Source organism: Rhinolophus sinicus, chromosome 15 (genome assembly GCF_057876585.1).
Source record: "Rhinolophus sinicus isolate RSI-liver-muscle chromosome 15, RSI-T2T, whole genome shotgun sequence".
NCBI lineage: Eukaryota > Metazoa > Chordata > Mammalia > Chiroptera > Rhinolophidae > Rhinolophus > Rhinolophus sinicus.
This window is the reverse complement of record NC_142515.1, coordinates 55,533,911-55,551,652: the sequence shown is the minus strand read 5'-3', so window position 1 is coordinate 55,551,652 and position 17,742 is coordinate 55,533,911. Positions and strand designations below refer to the sequence as shown.

The 17,742-nt window shown below is 54.4% G+C and overlaps 1 protein-coding gene across 5 annotated transcripts in view; it reads right to left on the bottom strand.

Annotated features, from left to right (window-relative positions):
• Positions 1-17,742, bottom strand: part of ZMIZ1 (zinc finger MIZ-type containing 1) — a 231,295-nt gene that overhangs the window by 161,238 nt on the left and 52,315 nt on the right. For 3 of the 5 annotated variants that reach the window (XM_019749483.3, XM_019749485.3, XM_019749486.3), the window contains exon 3: positions 4,007-4,094. The exons of the other annotated variants lie outside the window; for them this stretch is intronic. The gene's annotated coding sequence lies outside the window, so the exon portion shown is untranslated. The remainder of the gene's footprint in view (positions 1-4,006; positions 4,095-17,742) is intronic. 5 annotated transcript variants of the gene reach the window in all.

Genomic DNA, 17,742 nt, shown 5'->3' with positions numbered 1-17,742 from the left:
AAAACTATTCACTGGGAAGGCAATGAAAAGCCATTTCATTAGTAATCTATATTTAAACAATAGGCACAATGGAGCCTTCTGGTGAGGAACTTGGTGCCTTCAACCTGAGCCAGTGCCAAAGGCTGTGGGAGAACAGAAGGCAGTGGGTGCTCCAAGAGGAAGTGGGAAGGGTCCAGGATGGGATCCTTGTGCCTGATAATGAGGATGGGTGTAGGCGGACACAGTGGGCCAGATCAGATCCTGGTATAGGTTCTGCCCTCGACATGCTGTGTGGCCATGGGCAAGTGTCTTACCTTCTCTGTTTCCTTATCAACAAAATGAGGATGTTGGAAAGATGGGCTTACATGAAGGTGCCTACAAGTCTGGATACTATAAAAGAGCCTGGGAGATGGCAGAGGACAGCAGTAAGAGTGCTTGGGATTCAGACCAATCAGGTTCACAGTTCCACCCTGTCATTTATTAGCTGTGGCATCATGCAAGCTTCTTCCTCTCCAGCCCTGATTTACCCATCTGTTCAATAGGGGTAAGTCCACTGCTGCCTGCCGTCATCCAGGCAGTGGGAGGATTTAGGGAGAGGTTGAGTGGGGACAGGCTTAAAGAGAAGTGAGTCTAAGGTAAGGATTACTTGTCCCATCCGCCTGGCACACCAACTAGATTACCCACGGCCTCCTGCCACCGACCTGCCACAGAGCCATGCATCACGGAGGTAGCTTCCCATGGCTCTCCCAGCCCCCGATACAGAGTCAGAGGTGCATTTTCCAAGGGACTGGTGCGGGGCCGGGTCAACATGTCCCTGCTGGGCTCCATCCTATTCTCGGGGTGGAGAAGTCTCCTGAGCCTTCGCTACATCCCAGTCACATCCGGCTGCGTTCGCTTGGGCATTTGGGATGGCCTGTGCCCCTGAGGACTCCTGGTGGGCTGCATGCTCTTCTGACACCTCCTACCCCACCTCCAGCACCATGGTGAGCATCTGCCAAGCCTCAGGGCTTGGTGGGTGACAGCGCCTCCTCTCTGCTGACCGAGCTGTGGCCATTCACTCCACTGAGAGCTGAGAGCTGAGTGCTGAGTGCAAAACACCATGGTGCACAAAGGTGGATGCCTCCCCCCACCCCGACCCCCTAATCACGCACACACTTGCCAACCAAAAGCAATGAGTTCAGCTGCTATAACTGGTGAGTTTGCTCTAAATGTTGAGTGCTAGCAGACAGCTCTGACACACTCATAGTCCAGCAAAGTTTCTACAGTTTCTTTTAAGATCAAGGATCCAGGCAGTGCTTAGAGATTCAATAGGAAACTGTTGGGGGCTCTTCCCCACCGCAGGCAGCTACCACCTTGAGCCCTGTGTTTTCAGACAAGTGTTCCAGTCAAGGGGAAGAAGTTCTCAGGGGCCCAGGAGCCCCAGAGGGGAGGTGGAAGGTCAGGAGAGGTAGGTGAAGCTTCTTAAAAGAAAGTGCAAAGTATGCAGACATCAGGGCAAGAGCCTCAGCTAAGACCAGGGAATGCTGGCCAGGGTGATAGGGAGGGTCCCGGACATGGGCTTCCCCACAGCCCAGCCAGACACCCATGAGCCCTGGCCCCTGTGTGGCCAGGTGTGGACAGGGAAGCTGGTCTGGCCCTTCCTCCCTCCATCCCTCCCATCTCTTTCCACACATGGCTCAATTATGGGGGCCTCTGTGCCTTTGTTATGCTGTTCCTTCTGCCTGACATGTCCTTTCCTCTCTGCCAGCAAAATATTCCTCATCCGTGAAGAGCCCGCTATCTGGGTTCTCCTCCTTCGCTGGCTGCACTTTCTCCAACTGCTTGCTGCCCCCACCCCATCTTCCCTCCCTCTGAGGGCTGGATGCCCAGTGACTCAGAGTAAGACTGCTGATCTGCTGTATCTCCACTGGATCCCGAGGTGACCTCATGGCTTGCAACACCATCTACACACGACAGTTTCCACATATATATCTCCAGTCGGGATGCATTGTGCCTCCCAGACTCATCTATCCCACTGCCTCCTCAGTCTTTCTACTTGGATGTCTGAAAGCCATCTCAAATTTAACTTGTCTAAATACAACTCCTTGGCTCCTTCAGCACTCCCCGGCCGCCATCCCTGGCTGAGTAAATGACTACCTGTCCCAAACTCAAGAGTCTCCCTTGACTCTCCCCCTCTTCTCTCATCCTCCACCTCCAATCCACCCGCAAGCTTGTGTGCAAGGTCTTTAAAATATATTCAGGTTTCGATGGCTTCCCATCTCCTTCCTTACTGCCCCTGCCTGGATGTGGACCACAGCTTCCCGGCCATCTCCTGGCTCCACTCCTGCCCATCTACACGAGTAGGTCACCCAGGATCTCTCTGCCTTCTCCTCTTGCCTCTCATTTCATTTCAGCCACATGCCTTCCCTGCTACTTCCTTGAACGTGCCAAGTACCCCAGTTCACTGCCCCCTTGCATTCAGGTCTCTGTTCAAATGTCACCTTGTCAGAGGCCTTTCTTGAGCACCCTTTGTCAAAGAATGCTTTACCCCACCCTGTAGATTCTGATCCTTTACTAGGCTAACTTCCCTTCTTAAAACATAGCATCATCTGACATACTGTATTTTGTGGTGTATTATGCGCACTTTTTTACCCAAATTTGGGAGGGAAAAATAAGGATGCACGTTATACATGGGTAGTGCTAATTCCATTTCCCTGAAAGTTTGGGCCCAAAACATGGGTGCACGTTATACACAGGAGCGCATTATATACCCGGCAAAATATGGTATATATCACAGTTTGGGGATTTTATTGTCCATGTCTCCTCATGAGAATGAAAGCGCCATGAGGAAAGGAAGTTTTGTCAGTTTTACTCCCTGCTGTGTTTCCAAAACATCAAGTAGTTCCTAGCACAGAGACTTCCTCAATAAACATTTGGGGCTGACTAAACGAACAATGCCACTTCCCCTGGGAAGCCTTCCCTGAATGCCTGGCTTCAGAGCCAGCACACGGCTCCACCCCGTTTCCCATGCACGACACAAGCCTTGAGCACTGAATTTATGGAATTTGGCCTGGTTCTGGGATCATGTGTCTGTCTCCATCGCAGACTACACCATCTCAGGGCAGGACTGGATCTGATCCATCTTCACAGCTTAGCCCAGAGTGCAGGAGGCCTGGCCTGCTGTAAGAGCAGTGAGTGTTTGATGTGTGAATTAATGAGTACATAGATGGTTGGAAGAATGGGTGGATGGGTAGATGGACGGGGGAGTAAATGAAAGGATGGTTGGGTGGGAAGATGGATGGATAGATGGAACGGTGGCTGAATAGGAGAATAGTTGGATGGGAGGGTGGACAAATGGATAGGTTACTAGATGAAGGATGGATGGATGGATGGATGGATGGATGGATGGATGGATGGATGGATCCCTCCACAGGCACGTAATAAAGACTGGTCGCTGCTTTGGATCAATAGCTGGACTAGTCTGGGGAGGACAGGCCAGACCAATGTAGTGCAGTAAAAGTGTAGAGGCTGATATGGCAAATAGGATACAGTCAAGCTGCTCTGATGTGGCCAGAGCTTGTTGTGGACCCCTGGCAAGCCCATTCATTTTCCTGTGCCTCGGTCTCATGGTCTAGAAATGCAGATAATAATTCTTGCACAGAGCTGCCAAGGAGATTACTTTGGAGTTACAAATACTGCCATAGCCACATCGCTAGTGAAATATCTCTCTGGCCAAGAGCACCTTAGAAAATACTCTCTTCTCAAGCCTCGACTGGCCCTGCGGACTTCGTGGCCTTAATGCTATACCCACAAGGGCTAGGACCCCTGGCTATGCCCCCAACGTTCAAACTGGGCCAGGCTACTACTAAGATGGCTTAATTTCAAATAGCGGTCAGGCCTAAAAGATTCACAGAATCCTTGAGAATTGGATAAGTGGGAGACCCATTTTAGAGATGGACAAACTGAAGCACAGAGGCCTTTGTGCTGGACACATACAAGGAGTTGCAGAGAAGGCCTGCAGCCTGAGTCAGGAAGGGTCTGGTGTTACCTTTCTAGGCCTGGCAGCTGAGTGACAGACGACAGCTCTTTTCTCACACCCCTTGCAGCATTGGGCTGACACCAACAGCCTCCTCGTCCTGGGTACACAGGGAGAGAGGTGGACATGTGTGAGTGGCCAGGGTCGCAGACAGCAGTCCACTCCCTCCCACCTCTGTCCCCTACTGCCGGGCTAATCTCAGTGGCCTCTGGGGCCACTTAAGCACGCCCTGGGATGCCTGATTTATCAGAGCCGGCTGTCTCCGCAGCCTGCTGGCCTCCAACAAGCAAGCCAACTCCTCCTAGTAAGATTCTTAAAATTTTTTTAATGTATCTAAGTTTTGTTTCTTCTGGGGCTCAGGGGCTTTGTGTTGTCTTTTTCTTCCTGGTGAGAAAAGCAAAAGCCATGGTCTTCCTGTGCGGCCCACACACGGGCTGGGGGTGGGGGGCACAGGGAGAAGCTGTCTGGGTATTTTTAGCCGGGTCTACGAGCCCCTGCCATGTTCTACTCTCCGTGCTGTGCCTGGTTCCCGGGAATTATCTAACACGGCCGGCCGGCAGCCACTTCCAAAGCCACTCTTTGACCCCTGCCTGAATTCTTTCCTCATTATGAATTGCTCACCAGACCTCTGACCAACATTTGGAGCCATTTTATGTGTGTGCACCTCCTGGGGAAAACCAGCCTGTATTCCCCATGTCCCGTCCTGCATGCAGGCTTGGACGTTTTGCTTAAAAATGATGGAGGAGGTACAGAAACAGTTTAAAGCAGAGAAGAGCCCTGGTGATTATTTATTTTGCGTTCCGCAAACTTCAGGTCTTCTCCTGTACCCTTTATGAATCGTGGTCCTAGCTGAATCCTATCTGTACGATGACTTAATGAATAGTTATCTTTACTTGAACTCACTTATTTTTTTTAGCTCCAATAAATCTGGCCTTGTCCAAAGCAACCATATCCACGAAATAATTGGTTTGATATGCTAGTCATACATTCCTAATAAATATATAGCCAAGGAAACAAAAATGTATGTTCTTTCAGGTACCAAGTCTAGAACCTTGTCACAGGTTACCAGAGTTACGTAGGCCAAGCTTTGGCAAACTCAGTCTCTTTGTGTATGAAAGGAGAAAGACAGTCCTATGGGGAGGATTGGTTGGTTCACAGGACCTGAGAATCAGCGACTGAGGCCGGGAGGTCAGGGGTCCGAGTCATGGAGTACTAGGTACTTCTGATACTGTCCTATCGTGCCAGCACTGGGCAACACCATTCTTTTCCCCAAACGTGAACTCTGCTTTGAGAATCTAGGCAAATGGACACGAGGCTGTGAGGAATTTGGTCCCAGCATAGGGTGTCCTGATGTAGGGCTGCGGGCTATGCAGAGGCCCAGCATCCAAAATGGTATCTTTTCCCAGCCTTCCCTGAAGCCCCTGGCTCCCCTCTGCCGTTTACACTGAGCTCCCCTGGGCTGGAGATGGTCAGCAGGGGCTAGGAGTGTAACTCCATCTTAGTTAGATTTGGAAGCACAGAATGTACCCCTGTCACAATCTGAGCTCTTGGTCCTTGACTCCTGCGGGCTCTCGTGGTGGCCCGGGTCTCCCTGTGTGTGCCTTGAGGGGCCGTCCCTGGTGATCCCAGCCCTCCTCGCAGCTCTCAGGCCTCACTGAGCCTCTCTAATTTCTACTGCTCTGCCCACAGATTGGAGACCCCAGCTGGGCCCCTGGCCCCATGCCCTAGCTGCTGCTCCTCCTGCGGAGAACAGGATGTGGGTGTCAGGAGGTGAAGGAGAGTGTGGGGTCGGGGTGGGGAGTGGCCTCAGGACGCGACTTCCTGAAGCCAGATCGGTTTACCACAGTCCGTTGGGCCCAGGACGGCACAGCTGTGAGTTATAAATGTCCCTGTCAGAGCCCGGGGGAAGAGGCCCTGCTGCCAGCGGAGGCACCAGGGCCCAAGTCTCCCACTCCTCCAGAGGCCTACCCAGGCCGGAGCCCGTCCTCCAGGAGGCCCGCCCCGTGTCCAGCCCTCATGACCTCTGGGCTCTCTTGACTCCTCTCTCTGATACACCAAAGCCTTAAAGGGGCCGAATACCACTACTCCCTGCCCACTCCTCGCCCTTCCAGGTGTGAATCTTGTGGTTCCAGATACCTCAAGAGCTCTGAGGGCAGGGGCCATCCTGGGCTTCTACACAGCACTAAACCCGCGGCTTGGCACATAGCCAGCAACCCTGGTGACAGCTCAGGGGCAACTGTTCCAACTCAGCAACCTGCTTCCCACGGCCCCAACAGTCCCTTATGCCTGCCCACTAGGGCACACACAGGGTGGGGGTGGGTGGAGAGGGAAGGGTCAGGGTTCCAGACTATAGCACAGTGTCAGGGACCCCTGTACGTCTGGGGTCTCCTTCAGGAGACCTACGATGAAGGTCGCACTTTCCTGCCTGCCCTCTTCAGGGCTCCCCCAACCTGGGGTGTGGGGTATGGACTGAAGTGTGGGGTGTCCAGAGGCAGGCCTGCACATAACCCATCTGTCTACAGGGAGAGAAGTTAGGTCCCTCCAGCCCCGAGGCCCAGGCCATCCTTCTGCTGGGGCTGCCCAGGGGCAGGCAGGGCCAGCCCTGGAAATACAATAAGGGTAGCAGAAATAAGCAAAGGGTGGTCCAGGTTGGCAGGGCCTGAAGCTTACACTATTTCGGAGGTTCTCTTTAGAAATATACGTAAAACTGCAAATACATATTTAGAACGAGAAAAGAAATGACAACAAATTCCTAGAGCCTTAGGACGCCAGGCCCCTTTAAACAGTCACCAGAAATGGTTACACAGAAGTGCTCTTGGAAGCAACCTGGCGCCCTCCCCACCTAGCTGCCAGCAAAACTCCTACCTTCGCCCTTGAGATGCAGGGCAGGGGCTTGGAGGCTGAAACGGATGTCCCAGTACATCTACCTCTAATCAATAATAGTGATGAAACAGAAGATAGTAATAGTACCTAGCACGAATGGACCTTTATCTGGTCCCATTTGAAGTATGTTATGTGAATTAACTCATTTAATCTCACCACAATATATGAGGTAGGTACTATACCCATTTTAACAAATAAGAACACAGACACAGAAAGGGTACGAAAGCAGTCCAAGGTCACACGGCTAGGATAGAACCCAGATAGCCTGGCCTTGATGCTGTTATGAGCCCTCAACCACTGCTCTTTACTACTGCTTTGGGGGGGGCCGAGTTTCCCCTCCCTCAGAGGCTCCAACAGCAGCAGCCACCAAGGGCGGGCACTGAGTTAAGTCCCCTTCTGATTAAACCATTCATTCATTCCACATAAACGCTACACACCCAGCACTAAGATCTTGGCTGTAAACTGCCTCCTGCTTGCCTCCCTCTACCCAGGGCATGCTGGGGTCCTCTCTATGGGCAGAAGTCGGCATCCAAGTTGATTTTTGGGGCTGGGGGATGGGTGTCCTAGAGATGGGTTGGGCCGGCACCAAAGGAACCTCTGGCGGGGGAAGGGGTGCAGTTTGCTGAAGCTCATGTCGCATGCTGCACAACTCCCTCATCTTACAGCTAAGAAAAGGGGGGCTTGGAGAAGCAACTGGCCAAGGGTCACCCAGCGAGAGGTCTGAGGCTAGTCTCTATAGGGGTGGGGCAGACTGGGGCAGCCTGGGGGTGGCCAAGGCCTGGCACTGGTGGGCCAGGCTGGCCAGGCGGCAGAGGGAGGAGGCACCCTGCCTTTTGGCCTCCTCAGAGCAGTGCCTTTGTTCTCTCTCTTTGTTTTCCATCTGTCTGGCCCCAGCGGCCTTCCAGGCTTCCCCTGATTGTGTGCAGGGTGATAAAAGGGCAGATGAGCAGGAGATCTCTGGCGGCAGTGGGGTCACCCAGCACAGACATGATGGCGGCGGGTGGATGGCCAAGGGGGGCCCTGGGCGGGTAATCGGGCTTCCCACCAGCTGCACTGAGCGCTTCTCTGAGAGGCACTTTGCACATGGCTCTCAGGCTCATTGCAGCAAGCCTGGGAGCAAAGCACAAAGGCCTCCCACTTACAGAGGAGGAGACTGAGGCTCAGAAAGCGCAGCCCGCACCGGAACCCTGGCCTCTGGGATTCCCAATAGGCCGTGCCACCCGGCCCTGACCACTCTGGCCACCCAGATGACACCTGGCCTAGTCAAAGCCATTCTCCCTTTACACCTAGAACTGGCCATTTTCAGATTATCTAGAAAAAAATGGAGCAAAGGGTCAGTCAGGGTCTCAACCACCAATGTCGGGGGAGCCTGTCCAGCCAAAGAGTCCCCGTGAAGTCACTCATCTGCAGCTGGTCACTTGGGGTGAGATGGAGCAGAGTCTGACTTCCCTGAAACAGAGTCCTGTTTAAACTGTCTCTGTTTGATTACTCTGTGGTGGGCTAATTCCTACTGACTGCAGGGCTGGGGAGAGAAGGCCATGAGCCAGGGGCACTGTCGGCCTCGGCATGGGATGGGGCAGTGACGTCCTGCAGGCCAGCGACTGGCCAACTCTGCCCTCAGGTCCCTGCTGCTGGCCCTGCCCTCATCCGCCTGGTCTCCTAGCCTGGTGTTGTCATACCTTCCCTGAGTGTGTCCCCAACTTCAGTTACTAGATACTTTAAGCCTCGTCCAAGCGCCATCTAAATTATTGATGTATTGTTATTTAAATCACTTTGAACCAATCACTTGCTTTTTACTTAACCAAAGCAATATCACCTGTGAAATCAAGGGTTTGATACATTAATATTTTTTTCTAACTCATGTGAAAATAGTACGTAGTATTAAGGTCTGAAATTCAGACCCTTACACATGTCCTGACAGTCTGCAGTGTGAGTGGCCCTGGGCTGGGTGCAGGCCAGTACTGGGGAAGCTGGCTGAAGCTGAGAGGGCTGGCTGAGGGGGCTAGCCTCGGAAGTGTGGCCAGGGGGCGGTGGGAGCCAAGCCCTTCGCTGGATGGGGAAGTGGGAGGAGGCAGAGGTTTCCGGAAGGGTACAAGAGGGTCTGGTTTATGCCATGGGCTCAGACTAGGCTATTTCTTTCCTCTACGTGGGCTAGAGTTTGGTCCAGCTATTTCTCCAGCTGTAGAGGAAGCCATCGCCCTGCAAATTCCTCCTGACAATAGGTCTATGCAGTGAGACGAGCACTGGAGGGGGAGCCCAAACACTGGGTCAGGGTTCTGTCTCCACCACTGTCTTACTGGGGGATGCTAGACCTTTCTGAAACTCAGTTTCTCCATCTGTACAGAATGAGCCAAAGGTTCCTCCTAGCTCTCAGTCCGACTGCAGCCCCCCAACCCTAACGAGGTGCAGTGCTCCTGGTGACCCTTGGGCCTCAGACAGACACTCTAACCACCCATGAGGACCCTCCTGACCCATTCCTCTAACACCTGATCGGGGACCTCCAGTGGTGTCTGGGGTGCGGAGGCTCCCCACAAGGCCATCCTATGTGACAGCTATAAAATTAGATAATCAGCTAATCACCAGCAAATTAGCATCCCATCTTAACACAGAACAAATATAGTATTTACATAAAAGTTGTTAGGAGTTTCTCTCTTTTTAATTAGCAGAAATAAATGCAAAATGAATGGTAATTAGGCAGCTGATGGATTCGGGTAGTACAATTATGCCTGCAGCAGTGCCCTACGCCTTCAACACTGTGCTCCGAGGGAATCAGAGGAGCCTATTTATATAGTTTATTTATAAAACAAAGTTAGCAAGAACAGAGGGGTGAGGCCTGGGCACCGCTTGGGGAGAGGTCTCAGATGCAGGGTCAGGGCCCCGGGAGGAGAGGGAGCTCCAGTGCCCAAGGGATGGGGAGGTGCTTAGCGTTGGGAGGTGAAGTGCACCATCAAGGCCCCCATGTGTCTATTTCAGGCTCCGCATGTGTCACTGAGAATGGCCTCCCTGGCAGGAAGTAGGCTGGAGTGGTGTGGAGGGGCTGGGATCAGCTGTTCCCTGCACTCCTGCCTCTCTTTCCCTTTCCTGGTCCCCATTTCTCTCTTCTTTGCTGGCCCTGTTTCTTCACTGAGCACTTTTCTGTGCTGCACCCTGAGGCATATTCTTCTAGAATATTCTCCCTTTCCTCTAGGAAGTCAAGGGGAACCAGGTTTAGGAACAATTTACCCAAACACAATGAGATTAAGTTCCAGACCAGTGGAGCACCTAGTGGGAGCACAGGGGCAGGAGTCCTGAGAGGATGCACCCCAGAGGAGAGACAAGAGTTGGGTTTTGGAGGATGTGTAGGAGTTTTCTGAGAAGGTGTGAGGTAGCAAAAGGTCCTACATGTGCAAAGGCAAGGAGGTAGCAAAGAGCATCTTGTGACCACAGGAAAGTGCATCAGGGGCATGGAGGCTGGAGAAATAAGCAGGGCCTCATGGCAGCGGGTCCTGGATGCCAAGCTAAGGGTGTAGACTGGATCCTAGAAGCCGTGGAAAGGTCTGCATTGAGGGAGTAGGGCACCCTTCCCACTCGTAGTTCTCGTCTTAGCTTCCCCTCCCCCACGCCCAGAGCCAGGGAGAGGGACAGGTCGACAGGCCATTAGAGGCAGCTGGTCCAGCTCAGCAGCACAAGCATGGAGCAGGAGTCTAACCTGATTAGGAGGGACAGGAGGTTTGTCTGCGGGGGAGGGAGGGAGGGTGAGTGCTCTGAGGGCGAAGGGAAGGGGGGACACGCGGGCCACTCTTGGGTCTCCTGAGTGAGGGGCCAGTCTCCTGCCTCTTACTCTGGCCCCAACCCTGACTGCTGGAGAGGCCTCGGCAAGCCTGGGGGAAGGGGAGGCCGCTCTGCCTGAGAGCCCCCCCCCCCTCAGGCCCCCAGTTCCACCACTGCCTTGTGCGGTGACCTTGAAGAGCCACTCCCAACTCCAGGCCACACATTCTGGTCTCCAAAACAAAGGCTTGAATTGGAATGGGTGAGAGGCCCACAGTCCTATCCGCATGTCCTATAGCTTTAAGGGTCTGGGGTTGTTAAAACCCCTGTGACTTTTAAGGGTTTAGGCGAGGAGGGTGCTCTCCAGTTTGCCACAGTCCCCACCACACTGTCCGGCCTTACCCCAGCCCAATTCACAGGCTCCTGCGACATGCTGCGAGCAGCTGAACTGAGACCCCTGGGTGAAGGGCACCTAGCTCTTTCCACGTGACAACCTGGGCTCCACAGACAGAAAGCTCAGGGAGGGGTAAAGGGGCAGCAAAAGGGCTGGTAGGAAGAGGAACCTCCCCTGTCAGTACCCTGGCAGGAGAGAGATGGGAGCACGGAGGCTGCACTCGGCCTGGAGCAATACTGGTCTCGGACAACCAGCAGCCCTTCCCCCATCCCATGACTGCCCTAGACTCAGGCTGCCTGTCTCTAAATTGGGAACAGTAATACCTGCCCACCCAAGCCCTGGAGTCATTAGAAAGCTCAAACAAGCCCTTGCTTCCGGCAGAGATCTGAAAGACAAAGCCCTGCCTGGCGGTTTAGCCAGGACTTTGAACGTGGAGGTTCCAAAGGATTTCACAAAGGGAAGTTTCCCATTCCCCAGTGTGGACAGCTCTCTAACCTCTGGACCCACGCAGCCCCATCAAGGTGTAGAAATCTGAGCTGTTCTCTGCTGTCACTCTCAGGACCATGCTCTGAACTTGTAAGGAAGACAAAGATCACACCGTACCACTTCTCTCTGCTCTGTAAGTTGTGCTTCTGCCTTTGGCCAAAATCAATAAAAATCTCCACTATGATTGTTTCACCAGCACAAGAGGCTGAGGCCCCTTGTGATGACATTCCACCCTTGGCGGGCACTGGGGGTTTCCCTTTGTCACACTGCCTCAGCTCCATTGCAGGCAGCAGTGACATGTGGGGTGGGGATGGGCGGTGATGGGGGACAGTGCAAGCAGGGGCATAGGGGGCTGCGCAGAACTGCTCTGAGTGCCTCTCCAAAGACAAACCCGGTGCTATTCATCAACTGGTTTTCAGGGCTGTGAGAAATCAATGGCATTTGTGCTGCAAACTCATCATTAGGACAGGAAAAACTCTGCAATGCAATTGATTTGTTTAAATATAATAACACAATTTAACAGAGAAATGTGGGGGTGGGGAAAGGACCTGGGCAAACAAAACAGGGCACAACAGTTCAGAGGACAGGAGAGGAACCAGCCTTGAAAAACCTTCCTACAGGGAGGCCCAACCTCAGTGCTGCCCCCTCCACCCCTCCTGGCAGCCCCCTCCCACCTCCCCCAAAACCTGGCATTGAGGAAGCCAGAGTGGGCATGTGCAAGGTGGCTCAGACCTGGTCTCAGAAATCCCCCTCAACAGCCTGCAGATGGGCCCACAGGCCCACCTGGTCATTGCTGTGTTGTTCTTGGAGGTGACTTTGGCTCGATGGAGCTTGGTGCAAGCCAGCAAACTCTTATTAGGCGCCCACTGTGCTCCAGGCACCTTGAGGGGCTGTGGGAAAAACAATAAATCCTGGCCCCAGATCTGAAAGCATTCCGTGGGGGTGGGGTGGGTGAAGCAGGTCTGTAGGCGACAACAGGAGGCCAGGGAGGGTTGGCCTTCTGGGGGTTTCAGGAAATGTGGGAGAGAAGTGCTGGGACAAGGAAAAGGACAAAGAGGGGGACAGTGAGGGGGCAGAAGTGGAGGGTCCAAAGAACTAGGAGGTGCCCATCTGGAGGGAAGGGCCTTTATTTCACGGATATGGTACCCGACTGCCCTTACAATGATGATGATAGCTGACTTTATTGATGCTTAAAATGTTCAAGGACCCTGGGAACAATTAACATGCGACATTTCATTGAATCTCACCATCCTGTGAAGAAGGGACTATTATTACCCCCTTTTCACAAATGACACCACTGAGGCTCAGAGAGGTTAAGTGATTGCCTGATGTCACACAGCTAATAAGTGATGAAGCTAGGGTCAAACCCCAGTGCCTGTGCACGAACCACTGCATCTCCTGCCCTCATGGGGGCTTGGCCTCCCTGTCAGCTGGAGAGACAGACAGCTCTTGCCCTCCCCTCTGGGGGCTGGGAGATGCACCGGGCAGTTCAAGGAGGAGTCTGAGGAAATACATGGAGTGGCAGTGCTCAGACTGGAATCCTGGTCGCAGTGGGCTTGACGCTGCAGCCCGGGTGAGGAAGGCAGTGGGGCAGGTCCTTGAAAAGCATGTGTGGGGGAACGAGATGCCCAGGCAGGGAGAGAGGGCCAGGAGAGGCTCAGCCCTTGTCTGAGTGTGGGGATGACAGACTGGGGTCCCGGGGGAGGACTGGCAGCTTTGGGCAGCCTCACCGAGCTCAAGTGGGCCTTCATGTCAGCCCCAGAGTTTGGACTTTATTTCTGGTCACAGTGGGGAGCTGGGGAGGGCAACGGAGGCCTGGGAAGGATTCAGTCACTGAGAGGCAAGAAGAGGGTGAGACCCGAACGCCAGCAGAGGGTGTGGGTGCAAGGGGGACCCAGAGCCAGAGATGGTTAAGAGGGTTGAACCGACCGTCAGATGTGGGGTGAGGGAGATGGAGGCGTCAAGGGCAACTCAGGGGTCTCCCCAGCAGTTCTGCTGACCGCTGACTGAGTCAATATAAATTGACCAGGACCCCAAGGAGCAATGGGCCCCTCCCCCCAGGAAGCCCTGACTTGGGGGAGGGCACTGATGGCCAGCAAGCCGCCACCAAGTCCACTCTGTCCCTCTGCTGACCTTTCTCTTTTGTCAGCAGTGCTCTCCATCAATGCACCGGAAGGGCCAGTGCAATCTCTCCCGGCTGCCTGGGCCAGGGCTGGGGTCGGAGGCTCACTCTGCCTTCCCTCTTTTAAGAAAGAGTTTTCTAGAGAGTCTCTAGAGAGCCAGGAGCAGAGGCGCAAACAGGGAGACTGAGGGCTAATGAGGGGCAGCCCAGGACCCACCAGGCGTGATGACCCATGCCCCTCCAGCTGGCAGAGGGGCGAGTGAAGAGAAGCTGGGTGGGGATACTAAAGCCAGGCCTCAAGGGTGGGCAAGGAAGATGGGGCTGGAAGAGGGATCTGAAAGGTGTGGGCGTGGGCCCAGCCCAGAGTGCACCCACCAGCCCCGCAGTCCAGGAGGGGTTCGGGGGGCCCGTAGGCTTAAGAGTGGGGTGAAGGACTTGGATGGGGACAGCATGTCAACTGTCCTGGAGGGTCTGGAACTGAGAGGCTTCCAGGATGGGGAACTGTCAGTGCTAAAACCAGGACGGTCCCAGGCAAACCCGAACGGCGGGTCAGGCTGGCAGGGCTGAGTCTGAGTTCTGGTTTTCAGCTCTACCACTTTCAGACTGAGTGTGAGCCTCTGTACCTTGGTTTCCCCATCTGGAACATAGAACTTATAGGAGGACCTTGCGTATGACTGTCATGAAGATGAAATGATGTGTGAAAAGTACTTAGCATCTGACACAGCGTCTGATACTAATCATTCAACAAACGGCAGGTGGCCGCTGTTACTGCCACCGACGGCTCCGAGGACTAGCTGACCTGCCCCAAGCATGAGCTCTGTGCCAGACCCCGTGCTAAGCACTGGATGTATGTGGCTAATTTAATCTCACAATGCTTATGCGTTAGGGGCCATTATTATCCCCATTTTCACATGGGGAAACCAAGGCATGGAGGACATGAGCCACCGGTCCCGCTTCTCACAGTGGGCAAGTTCAGAAACTACTTCCAATTTCACGGGGCTGATCCCACAGCCAGGGGCATGTAGGCCAGTGTCAACACAATTCTGGTCACAATGAACTGGGCAAACACAGGGTGTCAGGCCATCCTGGAGGTGCATGGGAATGGGCAGGGGGGCCCTGTTTTCAGGAAGACTGAGTCCCCAGTCCTCTGCCTGGGTCTTCAAGACCTTCCCCTCCTGGACCGAATATATCAACCCAATGTATTAGGCTTCCAAGGTCTATTTACACAGCAAGAGAAAAGAAAGCGCCCGAGGCACTCATGCCTCCTACCACCCCAGGGGCCCAGCTCTCTGGATCCAGTGCTTTCTGCAACAACAGTACAAGGTCAATTATGCTTCCCATTTCAGAGTTGAGAATACAGAGGCTCAGAAATGTGCTAAGGTCACACAGCTGGACTTAAACATATCTAACTCCAAAGTCTGGGCTCCTCTTGGCTGCTTGTTAACAGGATTTACACGCAGCATGAGGGCAGGGGCCACAACTTTACATCTGTGTGGGGCATGGTACAGGACTCAAGGTAACTCTGAGGGTGAGCGGCACAGTCTCCTTTCCCCCCTTAGAGTCCAGGTAGCCCAGGAAAAACTCTAGTAGCTCAAGGGATGGGCCCAAGCACCTAGGGTAGGGTGGCCAGCCCAGCAGGGTATTGCACCCAGGGAGAAAAGGGAGTGGGTGCTGGGGTTCAGGCACGGGCCCATCACCCCAATAGCTGGCAGGGCAGGTAGGCCTTGGGGGAACCCATCTTCAGTCTCAGGAGTCAAGCAGGACTGACTATGCCATCGCTGCTCCAACCCCTGGGAAGTCCTCAGTACAAGGAACTACTCACAAAGCAATTAGCTTCCAGCACCCAGGAAAAAGGTCGCCAAGACAGGCAGGCAGGTGCTGGCTGGGCAGGGGCCCTGGGAAGCTGGGCCTGGTTATTTTTAGCATCTTGATTCAAGAGGGAGGAGGGCCTTCTCCCCACCAGGTAAATGTCAGTATCACTGGCCGCCCCAGCTAATTCAAGTAGCTGGAGCCAGGGAGAAGAGACAGTGACTGGGGCCTCTGAACTTGGGCTCCTACCCCGTAGGGCTCTTTTCCTCTACCTCCTCTTCTCAAGCTCTGGCCCTATCCATCTGCCTTGGGGCCCTGAGCAAGAAACACTGGCTCCGTCTCAAAAGGCGCTTGACTAGTGGCCTGGAATACTGGGCTTGAGTCCTGGCTTGGCTGTGTGACCCTGGCCAAGTCTCACGCCTCTCTTCACTGACTCTAGTTCCCCGTCTAGAAAATGGGCCCCTGCTAACCCTCCCTGACAGTATGAGGGTGACAGGAGCCAGGGACATGAAGCGGCACTGCATGAGGGTGGCTTGCCCTTCCTGCTGCAGGGAGACTGCTATATATTATTCCAGAAAAGAAGTCTGGGCTTCCTGAGCGGGAACCCAGGCCAGCCCCCAGCTGACGGGGCCTGAGCTGGCTGCTGTGCAAACTGGAGGGATTTGCACCATCATGGGTACTGAGAGTCCAAGAGCCTGTGGCTGCCATGCCACTCTACTGATAGGAGAGGGTGACAGAGAAGCCACTGCAGGTCAGTGGAGGCACAGCGAACACCACCTGGCTAAGCCCAGAGAAGGCCGACACCCAGAGGGGCGCCAGGCACCCACGGGGCCCAAAGCAGATCACAGGACTGGTATTACACGCAGGGCTCAAAGGGTCACCTCTTCTCTGTGGGACTCTGAGCCCACCCACAGCCTTGGGGAGCGCTACCTACTCCCCCACTTCTCCAGAAGCAGGAAGGAAAGGGGGAAGCCCACCCTAAACTCTCAGCTCTGGGGTCTACTGGGGAGCTGGAACTACAACCCATAGGTGGGTCTGCCCCAGGGGACCTGACCGCCCCCTCCATCCTGGGTCCTGACCCCCCACCCCGTCCTGAGTCCTGGTTGGGGAGACTTCTGGAAGACCTTCGCAGTTTGAGGTCAACTCTCCCCAGCCGGAGAGAAACCCTGTGTCCAGCAGCAGCATCCTGGGCCAGCTGCCCAACTCTGGGGGTGAGCCCAGGACCCTGGCACCCACTCACACCCTTTCCAAAGGCAGACTTTCCACTGAGGCACTGCCCTGCTGTGGCTCCCAGGTGCCTGAGCTCCAGAGATACCAGGGAAACTGAGGCACAGAAGTACAGCAGTGATCTGCTCAGGGACATTTAGCAAATTAGAAGCCAAGGGCATACTTCCTCCTCCTTCTGCTATCTGGCCTCTAGGGGGCATCTCCACCCTCATTTCTTTCACTGCCCAGTCTCGGCCTCACTGATCTGCCCCAAGTACGCTTGCCTCCGGGCCTTGCCCCAGATGGTCCCTTTCCTTAGAAAGTTTTTAGTTCAAAGTCACATTCATTCTTCAGGGTCCAGTGGGAGCTCCACCTCCTCCAGGTAGCCCTCCCTGCCCTCTACTGGGAACAGCTAGACACTTGTTCTACATATCGCAGTTCCCCTTGGGAAACCAGGGGCCATCCATGCCCCTCCCAGACTGTAGGCAGCTGGGCAACCAGCTGTGGCTCGGTGAAGGGGGCTGAGGCGGGACATGGATGGCCCCTGGTTTCCCGAGTCCACTTTCCTGTCCCACCCTCTCGCATCTTGTCATCTTTCAAATTGGGCCCTGACTCAAGAGCATTCTCTCTGCTGTGGCCTCAGGCCTGCAACCTCCAGGCCTCAAGGGGCTCTTGGGGTAAACACATAAGAGGAGAAGCCCTAATGGCAGCAGGCTTGGCAGGAGGTGGTGACTACAGGAGGTGGGAAACAAACAAGGCTTAAGGAGTTAGGTCGGAGGGCTCCCTACATAGTCCTCAGTTCCGGTCTCCGTGGGTCTCCAAAGACTCCCAGAACTTCCCTGACCCTACCCTCTGCGGACTCTGCCCCTCAGGGGTCAGTCCTGCCTTTCTGCAATCACTGAACGCCCCGGGTCTCCACCACCCCTGCAGGTCTTGGGCCCCGTCAGCGTCCACACCCGCCGCGCATCCAAAGCAGTTTAGAGTGGCAATGGAGCTCGGCTGAAAGCCTGGAGCACCAGGCTGGGCTGCACTGGGGTGGGCCCTCCTATCTCTGAGCCTCAGTTTCTCCATCTGTACCATGAGGGATTGGGCCAGGTAATT